The sequence below is a fragment of the Crocodylus siamensis genome, chromosome 1 (assembly GCF_052110815.1).
Source record: "Crocodylus siamensis isolate JL-2025a chromosome 1, ASM5211081v1, whole genome shotgun sequence".
In the NCBI taxonomy this organism is placed as follows: domain Eukaryota; kingdom Metazoa; phylum Chordata; order Crocodylia; family Crocodylidae; genus Crocodylus; species Crocodylus siamensis.
In genome coordinates, this window is record NC_143395.1 from 162100103 (window position 1) to 162117104 (window position 17002).

Below are 17002 nucleotides of genomic sequence, written 5' to 3' on the forward strand. Positions count from 1 at the left end.
CTCTCTCTATATAGTGGGGTTTCATTTTAATTACCAAAAAAATGTGGATTTGGGGGTTACTTTTTTAAAGCTGAAAAGTGGGGATTTTTTTTTTTATCAGAGAAAACCGAGGTCGCTGACGGCGAGCCTGCACTGCTGCTGCTGCTGTTCTTACACAGCTCGTGAGCGTTCTTTCCATTGTGACGCAATCGCTTCTTCGGGCGCAAGCCCCACACCGGGGCGAGGCGGGTTCTGTCGCTTTAAGAAGCGGGAGGGGGCCGAGACGAGAGCGCGCCGGAAGTGACCCGGAAAGGTGGGTCAAGGGTCAGAGGTGATTGCTGTAGGGGAAGTGGGGGAGAGATGGCGGCGGCGGCGGCCTGGGTTCGGTTCTCCCCGGTCAGCGGCCGTGTCGCGGCCCCTGCGGGCCCGGCTCCCTAGCGCGGCTCAGGGGCCGCCGTGGGCTGCCGAGAGGGCGGAGCCGGCTCCGACTGTGTCTCCCTGCGCTGCTGCGGCGCCGCTGTCAGGTACCGGGAGCCAGGGTGCAGGCTCTTGCCGGGCGCCGCGCCCTCGTCACCCCCCACGTTCCACTGGCCTCCCTCCGTTCCACGCGCCCCCGCCCCCGCCCCCATCCGGGGGAAGCGCACGTGCCTGCCCCTGGGCTCCAGCGGGGTCAACCTGGGGCTCCGGCTGGCTGAGCTCTGCTTGACGCACGTACAGGCATAGACAGACATTGATTAGTAATAATAATAATAATATAACGGCTATAAGTACTGATATGTTTAATGTAACTATTACATTAACATTTATTTATTAACAGTTATTAATTACTTAAATTATTATTATAATGGTGTGTGTGTGTTCTTTCTCTCTCTCTCTTCCCCCTCCCTTCCTCCCTCCTAGCCAATTGCCCATCAGGAATGATGGGGGTGGGGAGTAGGCTGGGACAGAGTCCAGTGGGGGGTTCCCCTCCTGCCCAGACCTGCTCCCCCCTTCCCTCCTGCTGCTTGAGGTCCCGGCCCACTCTCCCTTCCCTGCCCCCCTCCCCATAGCAGGAGGGGTGTGGGGGAGGACCGGGCCAAAGGGTGAGGAGAAGCCAGGCTGCCATGGTGGGGAGGCCTAGGCCAACGAGGCGCTACATCACAGTCAGGGCGGCTAGGGTCTGGAATCAGCTTCCAAGAGAAATGGTGCTGGCTCCTACCCTGGGGGTGTTTAAGAGGAGGTTAGATGCACATCTCGCTGGGGTCGTTTGACCCCAGTACTCTTTCCTGCCGCGGCAGGGGGTCGGACTAGATGATCTGTTCTGGTCCCTTCCGACCCTAGAAGCTATGAAACATTTTCCCCTGCTCCAACTTCTCTTCTCCCCCCCATGTTGGGCAGGGCCCACTCCTTCCTTCTTCCCGCCACTGCCACATTGGCCTGAGGCCCGCTATTTCCTCCCCCTGCCTTCTCTGCTCTGCAGGTGAGAATGACAGAAGGGTGGAGGACCAGGCTGAGGCCAGTACTGGTGGCCTACCCCCCCTCCGTCCCGCTCCCCCCACTGCTGCCAATACCTCCAAGGAGCAAGGGGAGGGGGTGAAGTCAGCTCTGGTAGCCCTGGCTTCCCCCTCTCCCCTTGTTCCTTCCCCTCCATCAATACTTCCTGCAGGGAGTAGGGCAGGGAGTGGCAAGGCCAGCATGGGCCTTTGGCTGCCTGTCCCCCCCCCCCCCCCCCCTTTCTGTTGGCTCTGTTGCTGCCTCCTCCAGGGAGCAGGGTGGGTGGGTGGGGGAGGCCACCTGGCATATGATAATAACTTATAATTATTTTGCTATTATTACAAAACTTGCATCATTAGTCACTGTTAATAAATAAATATTAATGTAATAAATATACTAAACATCCATATTTATAACTGTTATGTTGATAATAATTATAACTGATCAACGTCTGTCTCTGCCTGTGTGTGTGTCATGCAGAGCTCAGCTAGCCAGAGCCCCAGGCTGACCCCTCTCTTCATCCCCAGTGTCCCCATGCTCATGGCAGCGCTCCACTGCACCACCACCTCCTGTTCCAATGCTGTATTCACACTATGATTGCCATTTTCGGTCAGCTAATCGGAGCGCAAATAAAGCGTTATGGACAGGCAGATTAAGGCTTTTATAATATTAGAATGCACGTAGATGCATGCAAAATACGGGCCAGGTGCGGCCATCCAGGCCATTCTACCCGGCCCTCGGGGCCCCTAAAAAAATTTGGAAAACTTTTATTTTTATCTCCCTGTGGAAGCCTGTCACACGGCCCTCAATGGCTTACCAAAACGTAGGAAGTGGCCCTCCGCCCAAGAGATACGCAAGCTCTCCTGAGATTAGATACATATACGTCAAGGGTGGGCAATTATTTTGATGTGTATGCATTTTTTTTTTTTTTCTTCCGGTGAAGTCACTTCAGCCAAGTGGCCCAAGGCCAAGACCAGTCAAGGCTCAAGTCGTGGCTGAAGCTTTCGTGCTGCTGTCCCAACCTGAAGAGGGGCTTTCTTCCCTCCCCTACATTTTGTAGTTGTGTTCCCCCTATTGTTTCCACCCCTCCCCCCTGGCCCCCAACACGCACACTTTTAATTTGTTCGTGTTCCCTTGGGGGTGGCTGTCATGCCCCTTGGGTAATCCTTTAACTTGCCCTCTTGTTTTTCTTCAGGCATGTTCATTGCTGTTGGGGAGGGCTGTGAGCGTGCCAGAGAGACCCGATGAGGACATGGTGAAGGCAAGCGCTTGAGCTGAATCTGGAGATACGGTTTCTCTGTGCGAAGCATGTAGGTCTTCCCAAACTTCGGCTTCAGTCATCTTTATTTAGGGTTGTAAAAGTAAAGCGAGATTTGTGCATCCTGCCCCTTAGCATGCTTCCTTCTAGAAGAAGACGTGCAAGCACGTACAGATGAGTTCTAGTTTCCCTCTGTACTTGGTTGTCTTTTGCCTGCTTGCATAGCCTTTTACATACCAGTGTGGAAAAGAGGAAACTTATGATTGTGGTTACTTTCTATTGAGTCTTTCCTATTGACAAAACTAAGCTTGATATAAACAGTATGTGTTTTTTTTTTTTTTTCCCAAAAGTGCAGGATCATTTCCTGAAACTTCCCTTACACATGAGCTGTTAAAGGGCATTCTTGTATTTGGAAATGGAGCAGTCCAGTGTTAGGAAGTGCAGAAATAAGTTACCTGTCTAACCTAAACCTAACTCCTTCAAGCATATACATCATGGTGCAGACTCTGTTTATTGTGTATGTAGGCTATACTCTTATAAGCAATGTTCCTAATTCATTGCATGTAACGATCAATGCTTACTTAATGAGTTGCATTTTTTTCCCTTACTGTTCAATATGTACTTCCAGGCCACACTTAAAAGCTATTCAGAACTTTGTTTTGAAGACAGAATTCTGGATTTCATCTTGGGCTTTTCTATGGTGCCCATTCTTACGGCATCTGTGGTGCTTTTCACCTCATACAAGTGCCCTAACATTAAATTCATAAATGTTCAAGAAGTGCCACAGATGCCGCATCAATAAAGGGGGAACTGAGGTGCATAGAGTTTGAAAGTATACACTGGCAGAGACTCCCAGGCAGCTACTGCTTAGTTGGCTTAAAATCTGCCTCTACTGGGAAAAGGCTGCTGACCCCTGACTTAATGTGATGTTGATTTAGGACTAGTTTGGTTGGGTAACATTTGACTTAAATAAATGGGGACTCTCGGTGATAGAAAGTTAGTGACCTTAAAGATGTTCTCTTTTATCTTGTTTTATGTACATCATAAGTAAATGAAAATAAAACTTAAGGTTCATTTGAAGAAATCTTAACATTGTTCTCTTGTTCCTGTAATAAAGTTGGATGTTGATTAGATCATATTCATTTCATTAGTTTGTGATATTGGTCCTTTTATAAGCTCTGCTATGAAGCAATTTTCACTTGTCAATTCAAAGCTAATTATGTTGCCAGACTCTGCTCTCGCACAAATGTGCTTTCATGTGTTTACTATTTCTTTGCACTGCCTCTTAATCTGCTCAGTTGTTTCTTCTTTACGAGGCTTCTCTGAAACACTGCTTTTGTCTTCCTTTTGCTCTCCAGATAGCTACTTGAACACACTTTTCCTAGTTTTCAAACATGCTACATGTGATGGTATCAGTTAGGTGCCTGTGGAGAAGTGGGTAGGCAAAATAAACTTCTTTCCCTGCCAAATGTCTCATTGTAATCTTTTTTTCAGGTAGTAGTACTAATGACACTATGGTCCTAGTGCCTTGCCAATTACTATTGTCTCCTCTATCTCTGTACCACAAATTCTTTTCTTTTCCTTTCTCACTGTATGAGCTGGTTTGTGCTCTGACTTGGGATCCAACCTTATTGGCAGCAGTATCATAAATCCGTCCCGCACTTTCCCCAAGAACCCCTCTGATCCCTTTCTTCCCTTACCTGATCTGCTCAGCTTTCTGCTTCATGCTTCTTGCTTCATATGGTCCTCTGCTTTCTGCTGTCTGCCCTACCTGCCGTTGTGCTGCCTGTCTTCCTCTTTGAATCTGCTGTACACCACACAGTCTGCCCATGCCACTTCTGGCATCCATGATGCATGTCGGCCACCTGTGCTTAAGTTTTTTGATGTGGCCTACCACCTTGACCTCTTAACTAGTCTTCTGATGAAGTTGTTCAGATTACAGTTACATAGGTTTATTATCTTTGCTGCTGTCTTCCTGTTGCATCAATCTCTGGTGGCTTTTTCTTCTGCACTGGTTCTCTTGGTGCTGTAAGTTTGTACCTTCCAATGTCTTTTCCATACTAGACAGATGCAAGAATAGTTAGGTGGAACAGAATCAGTCCACTAGGTAGATCTACCTCTTGCCCAAGGATCCCTGTCAGAAAGACCAATGGGATGAGGGGGGAGGTGGCTGTTTCCCTCCCCCCAACCCTTTTGCTGAGGGTCAGTGCCTTTTGAGAGTCTGGATCTGAGTGAGAAGGGAGGGTGTGGGGCTGGGCCTGGGTAATGCACTCTTTTGACAGCTGCCCCTCTTTGTCTACCCACCCTTCAGTGGAAGTTTCATTTGTTTCTTTCCTCTTGTCTGGTACCAGATCTCCCCAGGAAGCATGCTTTTAACTCTCAACTGTTTATCTTAAAACTATACTTCTGATAAAGATGCTGTTAAATACAGTGTCAAGTTAAACTTGTTGGCATGAAACGAATCTGCAAGAGAATTTCTTGTTTTAGCATTCTCCCAGTGTAGAAGTGGTTACAGAGTGAACTTAATAAAAACTTTTTATATGCATAATCTCTTCTCCCTCCTCTATTCACATAATAGGATTACAGGAAAGTATGATGGGAAGGGTCCTGACAAGGTCATCTAGTCCTCTCGTTCTTAACCTTTTCTGTACCACAACCCATCTGTAAACATTGCTTAGCCCTGACCCAGTGCCCCTCACTCCTGGCCTGCTGCCCCCTGCCCTCAGGCCTCAGATCCTCTGTGTGGGATTGGGGGGAAGGAGTTGTATGTGGGGCAAGAGGGGCCCCAGGCAGCCTCTTGCAGACTGGAATGCTGACAGCCTGCAAGGGAAAAGCCAGTTTCCCACATTTTTTCTCCTTTTTAAAGGAGGAGCCATTTTTAGGTTTTTTTTTAAAATTCATTTTGTTCTTTACCCTTTCCTGCAACTTATGGGTTGAGAAACATTGATGCTTAGGTAGGATCGTCCCTGACCAAACCATCCTAGTGAAGTGTCTGTCCAACCTGCTCTTGAAAATTTCCAGGGATGGAGATTTCACAACTTCTCTAGGTAACCTCTTCCAGTGCTTGACCACCTTCGAGAGAAAGTTGTTCCTAAATTTCCTCTACTGCAGCTGAAGGCCATTGTTCCTAGTTCTGACCTTTCCCCTTCAGCCTCTGAGCAACCCCATGTCTATTCTCTCTCTAATTGTCCCTCATGTATTTAAAGACTGTTATTAAATCTCTGCTTAAACTTTTCTACTCCAGACTAAACCTGAGGTTTTTCAGCTTTTATTTGTTAAGTTATGTTTCCTGGGCCCCTAATCACTTGTTGCCCTGCACTGGACTCCTTCCAAACTGTTCACATACTTCTTGAAGTGCAGGGCCCAAGACTGGATACAGTACTCTGTGTGAGTCCTTCCCAGTGCCAAAAGGGGGAAGAATCACTTCTCTTGGTGTATTGTTTAAGTGACACTTCTGTTGATACAATTTGGTATGCTGTTGGCTTTTTTTGCAACAAGAGAACATTGTTCAGTCATATGAAGGCTCTGGTTTACTGTAATCCCCAGTCCTTCTCTGAACTACAGTAACCTAGCTAGTTACTCACCAGTTCATATTTAGGCACCCAATTATTCTGGCTGTAGTGCAGGACTTTGCACTTGTTCAATCTCATCTGATTGACTGCCAACCACTCTTCCCCTGCCTAGTCTATCCAGCTCAGTTTGGATTGTAGCCCTACTCTCTGTCATGTCTTCACCCAACTTTGGTGTCATCCATCAATTTGAAAAGTGCATACTCAGTCCCATCCAAATTTCTACTGAAGTTGTTAAAATGCAGGACAGACCCCTGTGGAGCTGTGCTTGATACCTCTTCCCAACTTGACCTCGAGCCATTGATTGAATACTTACCGAGTGTGCTGATCCAACCTATTATGTGTCCACAGAACAGTACTTTCATCTAGTTCAGGAGTGCTCACCAATTCAGCACTATGAGCCAGATAAGTGGGGCCTGTGTTTAGGCTGGATCCAGCCCTGTGTGCCAAGATTATGTTCTGGGGCCTTGGCATTGTCCCTGCATTCTAGGATTGGACCCTGATGGCTTGCAACCACTTCCCTTCAGGGATTGGAATCTGGTACCACCCTTTCCTACCTCAGCATGAGATTGGTGTCTAGGGCCCTCTCTGATGCTGGTGCTTGGGGATTTAGTCCCAGGGGCCTAGTGCTGCCCCTTCCAGTTAGGATTGGTCTCTGGGGGGCCTGGTACCATCCCCCTTCCACAGGAATTGCTCCCCAGGGACCTGGCATTACCCCTTCTGACCCCAGTGCAGTGGGAGCAGGGCCTGGGGAACCTGTGCTTTCCCCGTTCCAGTCCCTTACACCAAGATTGGGTCCTAGGGCTAGCACCACCCTTCCCATGCTTCAGCTTGCCAGGATTGGGCCCTGGGCCCTGATGCTTTCCCTTGCCTGACCCCATGCACTGGGATCAGCTACTCCATCCTGTGTGCGGGGGCCCAGGGCTCCCCTGCAGGTCTGGAAATGTAGTGATGGGAGAGGGGTATCCAAATTTACAGACCTGTTGGGAACCCTGTGTACTAGATGATGTGGGACCATGGTTTATCTGGGCCCGCTGGCTGGGTGGTTGAGCACTCCTGGTCTAGTCTGTTTCATAGTTTCATAGTTGGTAGGGTTGGAAGGGACCTAACCAGATCATCTAGTTTGAACCTCCTTCCATGGGCAGGAAAGGATGCTGGGGTCAAATGACCCCAGCTAGGTGGCTGTCTAGCCTCCTTTTGAAGACCCTGAAGGGTAGGGCCAAGCACCACTTCCCTTGGAAGTTGGTTCCAGCTCCCAGTTGCCCTGACTGAAGTAGTGCCTCCTGATATCTAGCCTGAATCTACTCTGTCAACTTATGGCCGTTGTTCCTTGTTACCCCCCAGTAGTGCTGGGAGGAACAGGGTCTCTCCCATTGCCTGCTAGTCCCCCTTGGCAAGTTTATAGGCGGCCACCAGATCCCCTCTCAGCCTTCTTTTGTGGCAGCTGAACAGGTTCAGGTCCCATAGCCTCTCCTTGTAGGGCCTGCCCTGCTGCCCCTTGATCATGAGAGTGGCCCTCTGCTGGTCACATCCCTCCTGAAGTGCGGTGCCGAGAACTGAACGCAGTACTCCAACTGGGGCCTGGCCAATGTCACATAGAGGGGGAGGATCACCTCCTTGGACCTGCTCGAGATGCATCTGTGGATGCATGACAAGGTACGGTTGGCCTTCCTGACCACATCCCCACACTGCCGGCCCATGTTCATCTTGGAATCAGTAGCGATTCCAAGATCCTTCTCTGCCTCTGTGCTTTCCTTAGCTTGTTAATGAGAACCTTGCGGGATATCCAGGGGTCAGAAAAAATCTGTGCAAAAAGAAATGCAAAGCGATGTGCACAAGGCCAGCACACACTGCTCAAAACCGGAGCCTGGCCAGCTAGAGTCATGCTCCGACTGCCAGCCAGGCTCTGAGCAGGAGGATCACTGCTGTTGCAGCCCCAGGAGGCCCCCAGATCCCCAGGTAAGGCTGCTGGGGCCATCCCACTATCCCACCAGCCTCCCCTATCCTGCCCAGGGTAACCTGCTGTGCACCAGGGAGTGCTTGGCACAGGTGTTCCCCTGGGATTGCTAGTGGCAGTGCAAGGTGTCCAGCTGCTAGCTGTCCTCAGGGAATTAAACCTTCACACTCGTGTGGATGTGGCTCTGATGATCAAATCTAGGAATAAAATTTGTCAACACAAAAGCCTCTCTTAGGTTTTAGGACAATCAGTGCTATATAGAGAGAGATTCATGGCGGTTTCTGTTCTAAGCTTTACAGAGTTCTGGTTTAAAATGAGATAAAAGTCCGGATTGGGAGTCTGGTGGAAAGCAAGTGAAATATGCAGCAAGCAATTAAGCACAGTTGTTGCTGTCTGATACCTAGGCTGATCACAGATGAGAGGGTATTGTAGGTTATCACAGCAGAGAAGCAGTGGGATGTCAACAGGAGTGTAGAGGATGCTTACTAATTTTTTTTCCTATGGATAGTGAAGGCTCTTAACCTCTATACACTTCTTGATTTGGGAAATAGTTTAAAACATCTTTTAAATAAATTGAGCTCTCTTTCTTTCAATACAGATTTGATGTATGATATCTTCTTCCTTGGGCACTGATTCTATAATTTACCTTGCCTGGGCAATACCCCTGGCAGCCACCACTGAGTTCAGCACCTGTGAGAGTTTTGTCTGTTTTGCTATTGAAGCATCTCTTTCCAGTGTTTTAAAAGAATCAGCTATTTCTGTTCTTCAGCTTCAACTTTTACAAAATGTTGAAGCAAGGTAGCTAAACCTGTCAGTAAACTATTGGTCTAGAGGAGGGGGATTCGTAATAGCCCAGTTGCTGCCTTAACCATGGAGCTGTGGTGTCCAGTTAATAACATGCAGCATTTCGTTTTGTAAAATGATCTGAGCAGGGTTTTAACAAAGTTGTATGCAAGTGCTGGTAAGGAAGTCTGAGTAGAAACTGTGCATGGAGAACTTAAGCCTTAATTAAATCAAACTCATTCACTCCTAGCCCCAAAGATGATGAATACAATTTTTTGTAAAGTAACTTGATAAAATATCTTACTGTGTCCTGAAGTCACGCATGCAGCTTCAGTTTTTTTTCTTTTGCTCCTAGTTTTATGTAACCAAGTGAAATTGAGCCACACTGCATAAACATACTGTTGCATTAGTGGGTACAGGAAATAAAAAAGACAGAATTTCTCCCTTTATTCCTGCCAAATAAAACTACTTATACTTGCAAGAAAATCCATACTTGCCTATTGCCTTTCTTTTTTTTTTTGTGGACTATATTAAGGGAGCCAGCCTAAGTAGAGATGAGCAGAATCTGTTCTGGGATATTAAACAGTGCCTGGGTTGCTTTCTACTTGCAGCTTGTAAAATGAGAATAATGCTTGGAACTGCTCCAGTGTTTCAGTATTTCCCTTATTTTCCCCAAAGTGAGTTTTAGACAACAGTAATATTTCCTCAGATCCACCCGTTTTCTCCCCTCTCTTGGAGCCCCAGTTTTTGTACATCACTTGTGAAATGTATTGCATGAAGGGTGGTAAGAGAAAAGCAGGCAGAGAGAGAACTTTGAAGAATGGGGTTTATTTTTTTTCCTTCTCAGTGAACTGACTAGGTTTGTCTGTAGTTCAAATAAAACTAACAAAATTCTGAAGTACTGTCCAACACTCCTGTGAATACATTTTTTTTCATGCAAACAAGAAGTGAAATTGACTGTAAATGTTTAAACAGTCTCCCAAACTTTAGACCTTTTTGACAGGCGTACTTACAAAAATCCATCTTCTTTTGTACAGTGATCAGGTTTCCTCAGAACCTTTTCTGAGGTAAAGACTAATCTGTAAGATTTTTCTCCATTTCTCAAGCTGATCTAATGCCTTCCTTTGTATCTTTTCCAGTAATTTAATGTTTTACAATCTAATGCTCACAGATTTTAAATGGAGCTTCACACAAGATCCTTGTAGATGGAAATAATTAACTCTAGTGATCAAGAGAGGTCGTAGTGTTGGTCTGAAGTCAGAGCATAGGGAATGATTCGTCTCTAAGGTGCCCAGCTTTCTCTTGCTTAAGTTGCTTTATCTTAAAAGTGAAGTGCCCTGTTTGAGACCCAGAATGGTTTTCTGTAGCTCAGTATATAATGTAGTAATGGGACTGAAATACTGTATTGGTCTTCAGCAAAACAAGATGAGACACCCTAATTATTAACTCTGTAGTAAAAGCAGAGTGCGGTCATTATTTATTTATTTATTTTATATATTAATGTTGATGCTTTGCACATAATTTTCTTTTAATGGGCTATATGAACATAACAAACTAAAGTCAGTGGTAGGAGTAGCAGATGCTCAGAAGCTGAAAATTGGGTCTATGTTGCCTTTATCTTTTTCACCCTACCAACTTTAATGTACACCTTCTTTAAGTGTTTTTGTGAGTTCAGAAGTATTTACTGTTTGTAGCTTGGGTCCATTGGCAGCATGAGTGACTTAGCTCAAAATCAGCTGCTTGTAATATTAGAAATAGAAACCCATGAGTTCTAATAAGTGTCTTGCTCTACTGGAAAACCTTTCAGATAAAACCCTCTGTTTTCTAATGTACAGGAGCAGCTGTACTCTAGAATTAAATTGGTGTGCCAGTGCAGGTATCAGAGTGGGATGCTGCTTTGATTATATTTGCTATAGGGATTCCTGTGATGCCACTTCTCTTGGAATTACCTATTTAACATTTTTACAATTCTCCTTTTGAGCATGAGAGAGAGAACAAAGGCATGGAGAAAAATTCATGCAACTTGTTTCAGTAAGAGACCTGCAATGCGATCTGGTTTCTTTCACTAAGTATGTGTTCCAGTACTACTTAATAAGAAAAGAGTGAGAGTTCGTTTTGCCTTGCGAAGCAAACGGCTGGACTGCTGGGACTTGTGCAAGGTCATGCATGGCTCACAGCCACTGCACACACCCTGCTGACTCAGTCTGTGAATGGTACCAAGACACTTGTGGGCTCAGTATCAGTCCATGTGCTTCTGCAGCTCTGTCAGGGTTGCAGAAACCAGTCCTCATTGCTGTCCACTTTCCCATGTCTTTTATCAGTAGGTTTAAAGTAGGAGCTGAATGCTTTTGAGGTGCCAGTGCCTAGCCACTGGTAGAAAGGTTGCTGCAGACATCTGGAGTTGAAAGTCTGGGTGCTTTGCTTTCTATAGGTCTGCAGAAGGCAGGGCAGGTGACACCTTGGAGACTATCTAGTTCTGTAGCTATTATTTTTGCTTCTCCTCTGCAGAAGAAGCTGGGAATATTGAAAAGTCAGGCAGAACTGTAAGGTGCAGAGTGACCAGCAGCATAACTGCAGCAGAAGTTATGGAAGCAATTGGCTTAGTTCAGGAGTTCTCAAACTTTTTATGCTGCAGCCCGGCAAGCCATGGCCCAGCAGTCACAGCTGACCGTGACTGGAATTTCGAGCCAGCAGATGGGTAAGGATACTCCCACCCACTGGGCCATGGCCCAGGAATTGATAATCTCTGGTTTAGTTCTTTCTCTCTCTATCTCTTCCCAATCCAGCAATGGCAGTCTATAGTTTAAAAATGTAGCAGAGCAGTTCTTGGTGCTCAGAAAACATTTTGAGGCAATATTTACCCTCTCTGGTCCTGTTGGGTTGGATTACATATGTATAAAGTAGTGGTTTTGTGTTATGAACTGAAAAATTGAAATTTTGCTCAGTAGAAAAGTACTCTGCTTATTTGTTTTAATGGTGCTGATATTGTGCAAATTTTGGCTGCAGTAGCTCCTGTTTTGGATGGCTTCATAAGTAATTTTTAATAACTTTTGGCTTTGATCTTGGAAAATGTTTTGCTATTTAGACCCAAACTTGTTTTTAGTTTAACAAGTTGAATTTGTAAATGCTATTGTTATAGGCAGTAACATCGGTCAGTATGTACTGCCTCTTATTTAATACTTTTTTTAACAAAAGCTTTTTTTGATAGCTGGTCTGCTTATCCAAAAGCTACAGAATTCTCTTTCCAGACGGCTTGGTTGTGGGCTATCTGAAAGGATGCAGAAGGTAAACATAAGTCTGATTAGCAAGGTTCCTGGTTGTCTCTGTTTTAAAAAGAGCAAATTCTCTGATTTAAAAACACCAAAACCCATGTTTTTCCATGATTAAAATGAAGTGCCACTCTGTGTGTGTGTGTGTGTATTCCAAATTGCTTTAAAATTGTAAATATAAATCAATAAAATATTGTGTTCAACTGATACACACATATATATCTATATGTATCAGTTGAACACAATATTTTAGTGATTTATATTTACAATTTTAAAGCAATTTGGAAGCCAGCCAGTGCCTTGATCATTATAATAAAATTAATTCTAAATACTTATAAATTTATGTGTTTTGATTTTTGGGTTTTTTATCGTGGAAAATCAGAGCTCCCCTGCTCCTTTGCTCACCAGAACATGAGTCCAGCTGCGGCTGTCTCCCTCCTCACTGCTTTGTGGTGCTGAGCAGCCCTGATATGCTGGTGCCCTGCCACAGCCCCCCAGTCCTGCTGGTGCCCCTCAGTCTGCACCTCCCCAGCCCTGCTGGAGGGGGCTTCCAGCAGCCAGGGCTACAGGGTCAGGGACCCAGGTTCGCAGCCCCTGCCCCCCTCAGCAGTGCCAGAGCCCCAGCTGCTGCCCGTGGGAAGCAGCAGCTGCTACGGTGGAGCAGAGCATACAGCCCAGCTTCCCTTCCCTTGTGAGTGGCACAGCTGGAGCAGAGCCTGTGTGGGAGGCAGGTGTAGGCTGTCTGCTATGGGCCTGGGGCTCCTCGCCCTGCTGCCCTTCTCCCAGGGCTTCTGCAGCCCAGCAGGCAGGACTTGGCACAGCAGGGCCAGGCAGGGAGGCTTGGTGCCACCGCTGGGAGCTCCACACTGCTGGGTGGGAAGGAACACCTTGCCATGGCATGCAGGGCTTGTGGCAACAGCATTGAGCTTCCTTACCCCATGCTGTCCTGTCATGCTGGGTCCCTTCCACTGGGCTGGAGAGTCCCTAGGAGGAGGGCAGCAGGGCAGGAAGCCCAAGCCCACAGCCTGCCTCTGTCTTGCGCTCAAATCTGGGGGGCAGGTGTCTCCTATGCCCCCCTGGGAGTGTGCATAGTGGCAGGGAGCTGCCCCTCCCCCCTTGCCCCATGGACGAGCTGTCTGGGCTCCGTGACCAGACATTCTGGCTCCAGGCTCCAAGCGTCATGCACTGCCCCAATTGGGCAGTGCCTCCAGCCCAACTCCTTCCCTGTCATCCTCACTATGGTGGCCTCAGTCCACAGCCCCTGCCCACCCCTCCAGCTGACAGACTTACCTGTGGTGGGCTGCTCTCCAGGCTGCCTGGTGGCCATGTACATACAAACATGCACGTGGGGCCTCCTGCCTGACCTCGCTTCTCCAGCTCTCTTGAGCCCTTTGCAGGCTGGAACTCTGCCAGTCTGCAAGGGGAAAACCACTGTTTCCCACATTTTTCTCCTTTAAAATGAGAAAATCCAGGGTTTGCTGTGGATTTTTGTGGTAAGTGGAAAACCCAGATCCCTGCTGATTAGTAAATGTGGCTTTTTGTCTGTTAATAAGTAGCCTCCCACAGATTCATTTTTAACTAATTTGTCATATGCTTCAGAACTTTTAGCCTGTCAACTTGTTAGCAAGTGTGAGGTATAACATTTGTGGTTGACAATTACTTTTATTTATTTAGCTCCATATATAAGAAATACAAGACCCGAGTATGACCTTTTAAGAAACATGTCTGTATTTATGAAAATGTGTAAAATACTTGCCCCATTTCATGCCATCGACATCAAGTATAGTAAAAAGGAATGTCAGATTTTAAACCAATTCTACTCTGTTAATCATGATCTAGGTTAAAGGAACCCCAACCCTGTTAACAGTAATTAGAGGGAGAGCAGGACTTTTGTAGCCTGTGTGGGCTGGCTGTTGCAACAGCTAGTCCCAACAAAAACTCTAGCCTTGAGGTTGAAGCCTGCCAAGAACCTTGGAAAGGCTGCAGGATAAGAACAGCTCAACAGCTCATTAGGTTGAGTAGGAACTGCTGGGATCATCTCTAGGGTCAGCAAGGGGTCGACCAGATGAGGCAGGGCTTGTGTGTAAGAATCATAGAAATTAAGGGCTGGAAGGGACCTCAAAAGATTGAGTCCAACCCCCGTGATCTGGGCAGGAATACTGCTGAGATCGAATGATCCCAGAAAAGTGTCTGTTTGGTTTCCTCTTGAAGATTTCTAAGATTAGGAATTGCACCACCTTCTTGGGAAGTCTATTCCATATTGTGGTCACCCTTACTGTAAAGAAGGTTCTTCCTTGCATCCAACGTGAAACCAACCTCTAACAGTTTATGGCCTTTGCTCCTTGGCCTCCCCTGGGACACCCTAGTGAACAGTTTTTGTCTCAGCTCCTCGTATTCACTCCTTGAATCCTTATAGATGGCCACCAAGTCCCCCCTCAGTCATCTCTTCTCCAGTATCTTCTACACTCTGAGCTGGAGTGGGCAGTTCAGGCCTTCAGGCTGCAGGGGAAGGAGTTGGGAGGCTGAGCTGGCTGCCAAGAAAAAAGGAGGTAGGTACCCTGGGGCTGGGGGGATCTGAGGCTATTCCTTATGAAGGTGGCCCTGAAGGGGGTTGAGTTTGATTTAGAATCAAACGGTTAATCCTTTGTGTGTTGGTTTTCTTTCCTTTATTTAAGTTTGTGACCCGAGGACCAGGTTGTAGCTGTAGGGGATGTCTAGAGGCCATGGAACAGGATGCCAGGGGTGCGTGCTTGCAAGAGCAGCTTTGGTCAGAGACATATGGGGCTGGGGCCCAACAGCCCAGAGCCTTCAGCAGGGAACCTATACTGAGGGATCTCAGTCAGATAAAGGCAGAGGTCAAGAAGGCTGAAGCCCAGACCAGGGTTTGGGGCATGCAGGGCCAGAGTCTGTTTTGGACCAAGAGATCCCCTACAAGGAGCCAAATAAGTCATCTGCAAGACATGGGTGTTACTGGAGGTTATGACTCTAGCCCCTAAGATGACTAAGACTCTCATAGTGTGGGCAGAGAAGAAAAAGGCATCAAGGATTAGGCCACCCCGACCTCTATGGGTATCCTCCTCTTTTTATATATGTGACATCAAGTCGTGGCAGGAGTGAGATTGGAGATGGGGAATATGGGTGGGCCAGTTTGGCCACTAGGGGCTTCAGATTCCAGCTAAGGCAGAATACCCAAGCGTGTGACAATATTTGAATGGCTTCAAGAGAAATTTGGATGCTTATCTTGCTGGGATCCTATGACCCCAGCTGACTTCCTGCCCCTGGGGCAGGGGGCTGGACTCTATGATCTTCCAAGGTCCCTTCTAGCCCTAATGTCTATGAAATCTATGAAATATACCTATAAGCAACTTAATTGCAGCATTTTCAAATTTATAATTTATGCATCATTAAACTGTGGTGGAACCTGATACAGTAAAAGCTCTGTTATCCAGCATCCCCCGGGAATGGGGGATACCGGATAACAAAATATGCCAGTTAATTGACTAGCCCTGGCCGTCGCTTCTCCTGCCACCCGTCTGCCCCTCCCACGGCATCACCGCCTGTCCCGTGGGCCCTGTGGGACAGGTAGGCAGGCCCTGCGCAGCCTGTTATGCCTCTGGGCCATGGGGGCTCGGCAGTGCAAACTGTTTTGCCCCAGGCCGTGGGGACTCGGAGAAACCGGAAGTGCCACGGTGGGCACTTCTGGTTTCACTTTATCTTACAAGTCGGCATGCTGGTTAGTGGAGCATGCTGGCTTGTAAGATGCTGGATAGTGCAGCTTTTACTGTATAAGACCTTTGACTTGCTCATTTCCAGTGTGATTTACTGCAGCTTCTCAACAACATTATCAATACTCAGCACAAGTTCAGTAGTTCTAATGTAATTAAACTTCTCATCTTGAATTCAGTGAATTACTGGGGTTGCTACCAGCTCTTCCTCCATATGTTACCTACTATATCCTACTACAAAAGCAACTTTTTTGAGACGCTTACACATCTGATGTTTGTAGCAAGCCTATGAAACAGAGCAGAGAGAATGGCTGTTCTCTAGAGGAGTGCTTTCTTTGCCCCATGAAATTCCATTTAGGTTTTTGTGAGTTGAACTGTTAATCTCTATTTCCTTTCTGTCAATTATGTTCCTCAAGAAAACTTTTGGCAGCATGCCACAATGAAAATTGAATGCAAACATTTTTAAGAGCTAGGTCTATGCTGTTTTGAAGACGGCCATCTGCTTGACAGTTGATGAATTTTTGGCATTTATTTGTCCCTAAAGTTGAAAAAAAAGTCCTATGCTTGTCTGATGGTGCATGTATTTAAATAAAATACAAGTAAGATTTTAATTCTACTTTTTGTATAGCCTTTTATATTGTATGAATCTTGGGTGGGATTTTTATGGTTTGATTTTCATTTCTCATAATGAAAACCAAACCTAAGTAAATTCTTTATGTATTTTTTCCACTTAAATGTTATTCCAGGAGTTTCAGCTTGCTGCTGACTCAATATGAACATAGTGTTAATTGATGTTGAAATTCATTCTGATGACTACTTTCGACATATTAAAAAATCCTCTTATGATTTATTAGTCCTCTGTGGGAACACATTTATTTTAGAAACATTCAGTAATAATATACTTGGAGTATGTTGACAAACTGGTATTCTTGCAGTAGTAGAAAGATGGCACATGTTCTTAGGCAATGTGTCGGCTCCATATGTTAGGA

At 46.4% G+C, this 17002-nt stretch overlaps 1 protein-coding gene across 1 annotated transcript in view; it reads left to right on the forward strand.

The window, feature by feature from the left end:
* The first annotated feature begins 318 nt into the window (after positions 1-318).
* Positions 319-17002, forward strand: part of LCLAT1 (lysocardiolipin acyltransferase 1) — a 242612-nt gene continuing 225928 nt past the window's right edge. Inside the window, exons 1-2 of the mRNA XM_090047279.1 lie at positions 319-503; positions 2648-2762. The gene's annotated coding sequence lies outside the window, so the exon portion shown is untranslated. The remainder of the gene's footprint in view (positions 504-2647; positions 2763-17002) is intronic.